This window comes from Heterodontus francisci, chromosome 36, assembly GCF_036365525.1.
Source record: "Heterodontus francisci isolate sHetFra1 chromosome 36, sHetFra1.hap1, whole genome shotgun sequence".
Lineage (NCBI taxonomy): Eukaryota > Metazoa > Chordata > Chondrichthyes > Heterodontiformes > Heterodontidae > Heterodontus > Heterodontus francisci.
In genome coordinates this window covers 9,581,974-9,595,269 of record NC_090406.1, presented here as the reverse complement: position 1 = coordinate 9,595,269, position 13,296 = coordinate 9,581,974, and positions in this window count along the sequence as shown.

Sequence of the window (13,296 nt, the reverse complement as noted above, 5' to 3'; positions counted from 1 at the left end):
GAGGTAGCTTTTAAGGATCGTCTTAAAAAGAGGAGAGAGGTAGAGAACCGTGAGGTTTAGGAGGGAATTCCAGAGCTTAGGGCCAAGACAGCTGAAAGAATAGCTGCCAATGATGGAGTGTATATAATCGGGGATGCACAAGAGGCCAGAATTAGAGGATCACAGAGATCTCAGATAGTTGTAGGGCTGGAGGAGGTTACAAAGATAGGGAAGGCCAAAGCCGTGGAGGGATTTGAAAACGCAGATGAGAATTTTTAAATTGGGGCATTGCCAGACCAGGTGCCAACGTAGGTCAGCAAGCACAGGGGTATGGGTGAATGATATTCGCAACCAATTAGGACAAATCCTGCTGGGTGACCACTGAACAATAGCAGGGTATCTTAGGGAGGAGAGAAGGGAAAATCAGTAAGAATAAAAAAACTAAAGGAAAGGAATGAAAAGTAAAATATTTTTTCATATCTACAATCCACTCAGTCACTTCTAGATCAGCCAAAGATGTTCAAAGATCTTCGATTCAGAAGGTCACACTTGGACAAACATTATCGATATCTACCTTCATTAGAACTCTAAATTTATGATGCTGGGAGTGGCTGAGCAGTGTCAGAGCAGTGAGAGTGATGGCAAACCAGCAGACTGCATTGATCGCAAATATGGTTGGGAGAAACTATTGGAGGTAGCTCATCAATCAATCAAGTACAGTGATGAACAGAACTAAGAAGCTATCTATTTTTCCTTCTTAGACTGGGAAATTAAAGCACTGTTTAGGAACGGCAATCGAATCATGGGAAGGCCCCTAAAATTAAAATATTAAACATTGAGCCTTGTACAGGGGTCCTACTACCCTACATGCTGTCTGCTCCCATTGGGATGTGCTGGTACCTCAGGCACTTTGCAGCACTCGGGTTTGTCCAAGGAGTGGGCACCATTCCGATTCAGTGCATTGGGCAAACCCCCTCCATCAGCCTCTTATTGTCTAGGTTCAAACATGCAGAGCAATTTTGAACAAGGTATCAGCGCTGCTGGTCCCTGTGAAATGTCTCCTTGGCATAACTAAGCAAGAAGGAAAGAAATAGGAGGAAATTTGAAATAAAGATTATGCAGATTAAACCTAACATTCTGAGCTGGCAAGCTTAGTTTTCCAATTGTTATTTTTCACATTCTGAACTAATCACTGAGTTTGTACAGTCCCATTAACGCACCCCTCTTCCACCATCGTTGCCTACTCATCACAAGACCAGCTGATTCAGCAGACTATGGATTGCAATGGAGACTGTCCTGGTTATGAATGACACACACAGGTGATTTAAGTGCTGCGCCATCCTGGGAATTCGAGCTTAGATTTTATTTTGTAGACCCAGGGTGAGAGGAGCTGAATCAGCAGAGATTGTTAATACACGATCGTATCATGTTCAACCATTCAGCTCACTCACGTTGATTGGATCTATGGCTGCAGTAACATGAAGTCATTCATAGAAGATGCACATCTGTGCAACATCCGAACTAGTAAGCAACAGGTACATTGCTGAAGAGTACAAAATCATTCGACAAGAAGGGTCGGTAACTAGAGAAGATTTTTTTTACTCAGGGTGTTGTTATAATCTGGATGGCCTGCCTGACAGGATGGTGGAAGCAGTTTCAATAGTAACATTCAAAAGGGAATTGTACATATACTTGACAAAGAAACATTTTCAAGGCTTTGGGGAAAGGGCGAGGGAGTGGGACTAATTGGATAGCTCTTTTAAAGAGCCAGCACAGGTGCAATGGGCTGAATAGCCTCTTTCTGAGCTGTAAGGTTCTATGTAGATGATTTTCAGTGGAGACTTTAGGTGCTAAAGAGCCCCTGAGATGGCCAAGATGGGGGTCTTAAGGATAGAGGAACAAAGGGATCTGGGTTAGGGATACACAAATTACAAAAGTAGCGATGCACACTAATAAGGTGATAAGATAATCAAACACCGCACTTGGGTTTATTTCTATAGAGGTATAATTGAAAAACAAAGGAGTTTACTTTAAACTTGTATAGAACCTTGGTTAGACCATACTTTGAGTATTGTGAGTATGTGTACTCCATATTATAAAAAGGATATAGAGGAACTGGAGAAAGTGCAGAAAAGATTTACTAGAATGATACCCGAAGTGAGATGTTATACCTATCAGGAAAGTTTAAACAGGCTGGGGCTCTTTTCACTAGAAGATTGAGGGGTGACCTGATAGAGGTCTTCAAGATTATGAAATGTTTTAATCGGGCAGACGTAGAGAAGATGTTTCCACTTGTGGGGGAGACCAGAACTAGGGGCCCTAAATATAAGATGGTCACTAATAAATCCAATAGGGAATTCAGGAGAAACGTCTTTACCCAGGGAGTGGCCAGGATGTGGAACATGCTACCACAGGGAGTAGTTGAGATGAAAAGCATATGCATTCAATGGGAAGCTAGATAAGTAATGCCAAGAAGAACAAGGGCAGCTGATACAGGGGAATACTATCATCTGCAAGTTCTTCACAAGTCACATACCATCCTCTCTTGGAAATTTATTGTTGTTCATCATCGCTGGGTCAAAATCCTGGAACTCCCTTCCTAACAGCACTATGGGTGTACTGACACCATATGGACTGCAACAGTTCAAAAGGTGGTTCACTACCACTTGCTCAAGGGGTTGTTAGGGATGGGAAATAAATGCTGGCCTTGCAGAGACATCGATGTTCCATAAATAAATAAAAAATAATGAGGAAGAAAGAAATAGACAGATATATTGATGGGGTTAGCTGAAGAAGGGTTGGAGGAGGCTTGTGTGGCGCATAAACACTGGTATGAACATGTTCGGCCCAGTGGCCTGTTTCCGGGCTGTAAATACTTCATAATACTCAAGCTGAGGCCTAACCAGTGATTTATAACAATTTACCATAACTTCCTTCCTGTCTATGTGAAGAGCAGAATGTTCACATTTATGATTGTCAGTTACTCTCTGGGATTGACTAAATAACCATTTTTGAGCCTGGACAGCAAGCATCAATAGGCTTTTTATTTATTCATTCAGAGGATATGGGCATCACTGGCAAGACCAGCATTATTGTCCTTCCCTTTAGAAGAGGTCATGAGCCACATTGCTGTAGGTCTGGAGACACGTCTCGACCAGACAAGACATTTCCTTCCCAGTGGGATATTAGTAAACCCAGACAGTTCTGGAGGTTTCAAAGTCACTGTTACTATTTTTTTTTTATTCTAGACTTATTTAATTAAATGAATTTAAATTCCTCAACTGCCGTGGTGGGATTTGAACTCATGTTTCTAGAATATTAATCTAGGCTTCTGAATACTAGTCCAGTAACATAACTACTATGCTACCTTACCCCTATTCAACATGGGAGGAAGGGCAATATAGCTGAGTTGAGTCCTGCCTTTGCTTATTTTCACACACACATTTCAGGACAGTATCTTGATGGAGATCAAGAGCAGGAAACTTGGCTGATTTTTCAATAGTTATCTGAAAAGGAACAATGTGCAGGGTTACAGGAAGAAGGCAGGGGAATGGAACTGGGAGAATTGGTCTTTCAGAGAACCAGTGCGAACACGATGGGCCCAATGGCCTCCTTCTGCACTGTAACGATTCTGTGATTCTGTGATAGGAACAGCAGTGAGCCATTTAACCCCTCAAGCCAATTCAGTACAGACTAGACATCAAATGTGGAACCATCTGGTCTGTTTGGGTCAGTTATACATTGCCTTCACTGTCTAATCCATTTGAAGAGCTTAAACAACACACTATCCCTTTAAATATTTCATGGTTACAGTGTTAGTCTTAGATGTGTGTTCTGTTTTACAATCTTCTGCTATACCAGCCAATCACTAATGTGACCCACAGGAATAGTCATTTAAAAAAGATTTTATAGGTTATTAGCTTTGAAAGCTTTATGCTGTGGGTAGCTGATTTGTAACCTGTATGAACCATGGACAGATTGAGACTGTGTGTGGTCTGAAAGAAAATAGCACAATTATAATTTCAATAATTTCTGCCAGTATTTTGCCAAAAGCAATACAAGTTTTAATATAACTCAGTTGGTTTCTCTACTGTCTTGGATATTGTTTCTAACACATTCAGCATGACTCCACATGTGCAGGATAATATATATTAAAACCTGGATGGATTTTAAAAGGAGAGAATTTCTCCTACAACCCATCACCCACCACCGCACTAAACTCTCCATTACTCTGACTGCCTTTTATGCATTCCCCCATAACTTCGTTCCAATGTTTGTGGCCATACCTACAGAGGTTTAGGCCCTGTGCTCAGGAATTCCCTCCCCAAGTCCCTCCACCTTACCACCGCTCGATCATCCTTTAAGGTTTTCTTTAAAACCCACCTTATTGACCGAGCTTTTGGTCACCCCTCCTACAATCGCTTCCTTTGTCTCAGCATCCATTATTGTCTTATTATGCCTCAGTGAAGTACCTTGGAATCCTTTCTATGTGAAAGATGCCACATAAGTTGATGTTGGGTGTTTTCTCATCTTTTCTGATCCCTACAAAATGCGCCATTGCTTAGTCGAGAAAATAGGCCTCCTGATCCGAAAAGCTCAGTCACATGCTGGGTGGTTCATTGGAGATAATCTCACCGATATGGATCTTGACCCAGCCTCGAGGTGGCATGTAGCAAAGCTTTATGGTACTTGCCCTGTGTTATTTCTACTTCGGGGAGGGGTGTTACTCTGAGATACATCTGATGGGATAGCTGAGGTCTGGAGAATTCTATCAGAGTACAGATGTAACTAATCACATCCAGTCTATTATATGTCCCTCCCTCCCCCTGCTCTACTGTTAGTGGAAATCATTTTGCCTCTACACTCTGGAACTCCCCTCTACTTCATTACGTTTTCTCACCATGTTGAAGCACTGCCTAAAAAAATACTTCTTCAACGGTGCCTCCAGCCACCTTCCCTAATTTCCCTCCTACTCCTAGTCAGATCTGACTGCTGACTGTAAAACAGCTTGGGATGTTTTGCAACATTAAAAGTGCTATCTAAATGTAAGTTATGAGTAGAATGCCAGGTGAAGAGCCTCCATCCTGTCAAGATGTAGTAAAAAGGATTGGGTGACCAATGTGCCACTGCACCAGATCACCCAGCCTTACAATATTTTGACAGACAGAAGTTTCTGAAAGAATTCTTTCTTGTGACAGTGATGAAAGGAAGACTTGACCCTTGGGAGAGATTTAACTGCACAAAGAGAATCATTCTGTTTTGTACCTAGCTCTTGATATGTTTCATTCGCCTCTTTATTCTCTCTCCTCCTGTAAGATGCTCCTTTAAACCTATCTCTTTGACTAAGCTTGTGGTCACCTGTCTTAATTTCTTCCAATAAGGCTTGTTGGCAAATATTATTTGACAACACTCCTGTGAATCAACTTGGGATGTTTTACTATATTAAAGGCACTTTATAAATGCAGCATATTGTTATGGTCTGCATTAAAATTGGGCGGCACAGTGGCGCAGTGGTTAGCACCGCAGCCTCACAGCTCCAGGGACCCGGGTTCGATTCTGGGTACTGCCTGTGCGGAGTTTGCAAGTTCTCCCTGTGACCGTGTGGGTTTTCGCCGGGTGCTCCGGTTTCCTCCCACTGCCAAAGACTTCCAGGTGATAGGTAAATTGGCCATTGTAAATTGCCCCTAGTGTAGGTAGGTGGTAGGAAATATGGGATTACTGTAGGGTTAGTATAAATGGGTGGTTCTTGGTCGGCACAGACTCGATGGGCCGAAGGGCCTGTTTCAGTGCTGTATCTCTAAATAATAAATAAAATAGCACAAAAAGGAATTTGCATGAGCATGTAAACATTCACAAAAGACCACTACCACTTGCAATTTCTACCCTGTGGACTTTTTGGTCTGTCTTTAGATGTTGCCATTTGTCCATCTGGAAATGTTGCTAAATTGTGCATTGCACTGTCCTTGTAGCTAAGCAGTATGGTTATGGAGCTTTGCTTCACGTGTACTGGTGTGGTTCGGTAGGTAGCATTCTCATGTCCTAAGTCAGGAAGTTGTGGGTTCAAGCTCAACTGTAGAATTTGCTCATGTAATCTAGAATGATGGTCCAATGTAGTACTGAGGGGAGGATGCGTTGTTAGATGAAATGTTAACCAAAGCCCCAACCTATTCTGATAATTCAGGTGGGTGTTAAAGATGCCAAAGCATTACTTGGAAAGTAAGTAATTCTGCCAACTTTCCTTCTTTAATAAAAACGATCAAAAATAATTTAACTGGTCATTAATCTCATGATGATCATGAGAATTTATTGTGTGCAAATTAACTGGTATATATGCCTATGGATTGCTAACTCACCAGGATTATAGGAACAGGAGTAGGCTATTCCTCCTTTTGGACCTGCTCTGCCATTCAGTTAGATCATGGCTGATCTGTACCTCAACTCCTTTTGCCCACCTTAGCTCCATATTCCTTGTTACCCTTACCTAACAAAAATCTATCAATCTCAGTCTTGAAAGGTCCAATTGTAGGAGCATCCACAGCCTTTTGGGGAAATTGTACTACCCTTTGTGACATTCTGGAATTTCCAGGAATTAAATATTAATCTCCTGGACACAGTTGCAAGCTAGCTGGGGGAAAATCATAGGGGTATTATAAAACATTGTTGTGTTCTTTTCATTTTCTTTGAACACATTTGTTGATTAGTTATAAAAATATTGAAGATGGGGGGGAAAAGCTGATCAGCTGGTTGGGACATTTGGAGGTCATGTGATTAAACCTCCAGGGATATGTCCAAACAGAGTTGGCAACCCTGCCTACATAACAACAGTCAAGTTTCTTTATTGTCGTGGGAAGCTTTCATGTTTCTGAGACATAAAATGTGAGATGCAATATAAATGCAAGTTTCTGTTTTATCACAATAGAATATCACATGGGCTCGAGTAACTTGTAAGACACCAACATCTTGAGAGATCAGGATAATATAATTAATTGCAGGGATTAAATTTGAGCAGTTTTTCAGCATTGTCTGAATATCCCTTATGTTCCTGAAATGCACTGCAGTCTGTGTTGTGCATAATGTATATACACAAATGGATTCTGAATTTTCTTTAGCGCAGGGCATTGTGACAGAGAAGACGTATACCAATCTTCCATAATCAAATTATGTTGTTTGAACTGCAGTGTTATTGGTTATAAGATTGATGATGAAGAGATTTGAAATGAACTACAGCAAGATTAGGTTATAATAGTGCCAGCATTGGCTTACTGATACTCTTCTTGCTTCTGAGTCAGAAGGTTGTGGATTTAAACCCCACACCAAGAATTCAGCACATAATTTAAGATGACATTTTAGCCAGTGCTGCACTGTCAGAGGTACTGTATTTCAAATGAAATGTTAAACCAAGACATTATCTACCCTAATATAAAAGCAAAATACTGCAGATGCTGGAAATCTGAAATAAAAACAAGAAATGCTGGAAATACTCAGCAGGTCTGGCAGCATCTGTGGGGAGAGAAGCAGAGTTAACGTTTCAGGTCAGTGACCCTTCATCAGAACTTACCCTATCTACCCTTTTGTGTGTGTAAAAGATTTCATGGCACTATTTGAAGAGCAGGAGATGTCCTTGTGTCCTGACCAATATTTATCCCTCAACCAACATCACTAAAACAAATTATCTGGTCATCTATCTCATTGCTATATGTGGGACCTAATTGTGTGCTAATTGGCTGCTGTGTTTCCCTACATTACAGCAGTGAATACACTTCAAGAGTACTTCACTGTCCACAGGTCATGAAAAGCATTATATAAATGCAAGTTCTTTCTTTTTTAACATCTATCCATTTTTAATGGTGTTTATTTTACCTCTCCTTATCATTGTTTGGTCTCCCATGGCTTTGCAACACAATGTAAAAGAATATGCAGGTGACCTACATCGGTGGCATTCTGAAATCAGCTGCTAGGAACTACCATGTGGCCTGAGAATGCTTTCCCTACAATTTTCCATCTCTTCTTCAGGAGGAAGCACCTGTCTTCTGCTGAGGATCTCACATGAAGGTACTCCTGCAAACAGTAATGTATTCTGTAGGGAATTACTGGTGCAAACCGATATCTTAATTTTCCAAGGCCTTCAGCAGAGCTGCAATACAGCCCCTCAACACACAAATGATTAAAACAAATACATAGAATTTCATAGAATATACAGCACAGAAACAAACCATTTGGCCCAAGTCCATCACAGAATTATAACAGCACAGAAAGAGGCCATTCGGCCCATCGTGTCTGCACCAGCTCTCCAAGTGACCAATTCACCTAGTGCCATTCTTCTGTCTTCTCCCCATAACCCTGTACATTCTTCCTTTTGAGGTAGCTATCAATTTACCTTTTGAATGCCCCAGTTGAACCTGCCTCCGCCGCATTCCCTGGCAGAGCATTCCAAATCCTAACCGCTCGCTGTGTGAAAAAGTTTTTCCTCATGTTGCCATTGCTTCTTTTGCCAATTACCTTAAATCTGAGCCTTCTTGTTCCTGATCCTTTTGTGAGTGGAAACAGTTTCTCCTGGTGTTTATGTTCTTCTCGAGTCTCCTCCCAAGCTTCCTCATCTAACACTGTCAGCATAACACTCTATTCCCTTCACCCTCATATGCTTAACTAGCCTCCCCTTAAATGTATCTATACTATTGGCCTCAACAACTTGTGGTAGCAAGTTCCGCATTCTCACCACTCTCTGAGTAAAGATGTTTCTTCTTAATTCCCTATTTGATATCTTGGTGATTATCTTATATTAATGGCCTCTGGTTTTGCTCTTCCCACAAGTGGAAACATTCTCTATTTGTCTACGTTATCAAAACCTTTCACAACTTAAAGACCTCTACCAGATCACCCCTTCAGCTTTCTCTTTTCAAGAGAAAAGAGATCCAACCTGTTCATCCTTTCCTGATAAGAATAACTCACGTTTCTGGTATCTTCCTTGAAATCTGTTTTGCACCCTCTCCAATGCCTCTATATCCTTTTTTATAATATGGTGGCAAAACTGTGAACAGTACTGCAAGTGTGGTCTAACCAAGGTTCAACACAAGTTTGGCATAACTTCTCTGCTTTTCAATTCTAGTGCTTCATTTTCTTTTTTAATGGCCTTATTAACGTGCGTAACTAATTTTAGTGATTTGTATATTTGTATTCCCAAACCATTTTGCTCCAAAACCCCATTAAATTATTATTTGACAAATATTTTTCTTACAAAATGTAATACATCACGCTTACCTGTGTTGAAATTAATTTGCCAATTAGATGCCTAATCTGCAAGTTTATTAACGTCTTACAATCATAAAATCATAGAATTATAGAAAATTTGTAATTTGGTGCAGTCCTGCTCAGTATTGACTACCCTCCTTACAAATGTGCTGTCATCCGGAAATTTAGAAATTGTGTTTTTGATGCCAAAGTCTAAATTGTGAATATAAATTGTGAACAACTGTGGCCCCGGCACTGATCCTTGGATAGATCATGGTGGAGGAAATTGCAGGGCTATGGGGTAACAGCAGGGAAGTGGAACTAATTGGAATTTCAAAGAGCTAGCATAGGTACAATGGGTCAAATGGCCTCCTTCCATGTTGTACAATTCTATGATCCTCTCACTTAAAAAGCATCAGTCAAGAATCCCCTGATGGCTTAGCTTGTTTAGGCATTGAGATGCTGAATCATACAGACCTGCTAAGTGCCAGCTTTAATCCATGGCTTGTTCTCAGTTAGCTGATCTCAGCCAGGACAGCAATTGCAGCGACTCAGTGCCCACGTGTCCATGTGTTAAGTCAGGGAAATTCAGAAAGCGCTTTTGCCCCTGATCTCTATCAAGCCACACCTTTTGCAAGCATGCATATATGACTACCAGATGAGGACAAACTCAGGCTAGGCTGTGCTACCCATTGCAGTTGACCAGCCTGCCACCATTTGAACTCGTTCATGAAGAGTGGGTTTTGGATTAGGTAGTGGAGCATCTGGGGCTAACCTTATCCCAGAAAGAAGTTTCAGCAGAGGAGCATAGGAGGGGAGAAGATTGGTAGTAAAAGATGTGAGAAAAATATGATTGAAAGGTCTCAATTTTGAAGCTGAAGGTTTGTGCTCAGTTAGCTGAATTAAACCAGGGCTCTTAATGTGGCCTCAGTGTCCCTGGACCAGAGAAGGAGAAAATCAACCATACTGTACTCCAGCCATGGCGCGTAGCACTCTCAGCTCTGAGTCAGAATGTTGTGGGTTTAAGTCTCACTCCAGAGACATAAATACAAAACTCAAGGCTGATATTCCATTGGAGTACTGAGGGAGTGCTGCACTGCCAGAGGTGCAGTCTTTCAGATGAGACATTAAACTGAAGCCCTGTCTATCTTCTCAGGTGGAGGTAAAAGATCCCATGGCACTATTCTGAAGAAGCACAACAAGGAAGTTATCGCTGGTGTCCTGGCCAATATTTATCCTTTAATCAACATCACTAAAAGAGATTACATGGTCATTATCACATTAGGAACATAGCAAATAGGAGTGGGAGTTGGCTATTCAGCCCCTTGTCGCTGCTCTGCCATTCAATTAGATCATGGCTGATCTACCTCAATGTCATCCTGTTTGTGGAGCCATGTTGTGTGCAAATTGGCTGCTGCGTTTCCTACATTACAAGTGACTACACTTCAAAAGTACTTCATTGCCGGAAAGCACTTTGGGATGTCCTGTGGTCATGAAAGGTGTTATATAAATGCAAGTCTTTCTTTTTACTGCTTTCTGGAACTGCCTAGATGCACAAATGAAGAATGGTCACCAATGAGATGCTGAAGTTTATTGGGGAATGAGAATTCACCAAAGTATACATTCCCCAAATTATGTACCCTTTGCATATTACCAAGATAGTACAGAGAAGTATGAGATGATGCATTTTAGCAGAAGGGGTAGGGAAAGGCAATGAATACTTAATGGCACAGTTTTAGTGTGCAGGGACAGAGGGATCTGGGATTTCATGTGCATTGATCTTTGAAGGTGACAAAACATATGGGATCTTGGGCTTCATAAATAGAGGTATTGAGTACAAAAGCAGGGAAGTTATGCTGAATCTTTATAACACTCTAAGAAGACAAACAACTAGAGTATTGTGTCCAGGTCTGTCATCACATTTTAGGAAGGATGTGATGGTCCTTGAGAGGGTGCAGAGGAGATTTACCAGAATGGTTCCAAGGATGAGGGAATTTAGCTACAAGGTTAAGTTAGAGAAGTTGTTCTCCATGGAGCAAAGGAGGATGAGGGGAGATCTGATAGAAGTATACGAGATTATTACAGGTTTAGATATAAGGTAGACAAAGAAAGGCTGTTCCCATTTGCTGATGGTACAAGGACTAGGGGACACAGATTTAAGGTTTTGGGCAAGAGATACGGGGGGGGGGGGGGGGGGCGGGGTGGTGGGGGACATGCGGAAGAACTTTTTTACATCTCGAGTGTTAATGACCTGGAAGTGGCTGCCTACGAGGGTGTTACGAGCTCACAGGATAATAGTCTTGCTTGTACTGTGTCACAAGAACACAAGAAATAGGAGCAGAAGTAGACCATATGGCCCATGGAGCCTGCTCCGCCATTCAATATGATAATGGCTGATCTTGGGCTTCAATTCCACTTTCCTGCCCGTTCCCCATATCCCTTGATTCCCTGCAAGACCAAACATCTATCTATCCCAGCCTTAAATGTATTCAATGATGGAGCATCCACAACCCTCTGGGGCAGAGAATTCCAAAGATTCACAACCCTTTGAGGGTTGAAGTAATTTCTCCTCATCTCAGTCCTGAATGATTGACCCCTTATCCTGAAACTGTGTCCCCGTGTTCTAGATTCACTGACCAGTGGGAACAATCTCTCAGCTTCTACCCTATCAAGCCCTTTCAGAATCTTGTATGTCTCAATTAGATCACATCTCATTCTTCTAAAAATGTTTAAACTCAAACTTGCCCAGCATGGGGCTCGAACCCACGAACCTGAGATTAAGAGTCTCATGCTCTGCATTATTGAACTGAACTTGTCATGGCTGCCTGCAGCAAGTGTCTCATGGTAGAGGTCACATAACTATGGCAAGCCAGCAGGCACATTAGTACAGTATTGCATTTCTATCCCAAACAGAGGGCGGTGGAAGCAGAGATGATGAATGATTTCAAAAGGAAACTGGATTGGCACCTAAGGGAAATAAACTTGCAGGGTTAAGGGAATAGAGCAGGGTAATGGGACTGACTGGATTGCTCTACAGACAGACAGCATTGGCACGATAGGTCAACTGGCCTCCTTCTGTGCGTACTGACCAGGGGTCAGCAATGTGTCCGTTAACGGACACCAATGTCCGTGGTAAAAATTTCGGGGTCCGTGACTGATAATTTCAGGGATGAGAAATTTCCCATTGGCTTCATCTTTCAATCAGTCAGTTTTTAAAATCACAGCTGTCTGTTTTAGTTTCACAGCTGACATATGTTTAGCGTGGGTACAGCGCTTCCAATTCAGACAAATTTGGGGTTTTCTGGCCGGTTCCGACATTTAAAAAGGTTACTGGAAAACCCAAAACTTGTCTGAATTGGAAGTGCTGTTCCCGCTCTAAACATATGTCAGCTGTGAAACTGAAACTGACAGCTGTGATTTTTTTTAAAAACAGACCGATCACAAACCTGAGAGTTCCTGCAACACTCAGAGAGAGAAGACAGAGACAGAGAGAGGGAGGGAGGTGAGGGAGGAAAGGGGAAGGAGGGAGAGAGAGAGAGAGGGGGAGGGAGAGAGAGAGAGGGAGGAGCGAGAGAGAGGGAGGGGCAGAGAGGGAGAGGGAGGCGGGGAGAGGGAGGGAGGGAGAGGGAAGGAGGGAGAGGGAGGGGGAGAGAGGAGGAGGGAGGGGACAGAGTGGGAGGGAGGGGGAGAGAGGGGTGCAGAGAGAGAGAGGGAGGGAGAGAGAGGGGGGCAGAAAAAGAGGGGGCTGAGGGAGGGGACAGAGACAGAGAAAGGGGGCAGAGAGTGAAAGGGAGATGACACAGAGAGGGGGTGTGACAACGAGCGGGAGGGAAAACACAGAGAGGGGGGATACAGAGAGGAGGAAAAAGCAACACACCGAGAGTGAGGCAGACAGATACAGAAAGAGAGAAGTGGGAGAGGAAGCGATCAAGATCACTCCTGACAATGGACATCTATCCGGAATACTCCGCATCGATACAAGTGTGCAGGCAAACATTGACCACTTGTGCAAGCAAAAAAATGCCAGGAATCTCACTAGATCAGTGTCAAACATAGTGACCGGAAAGTAAGTCAATAAATTAATCTTCT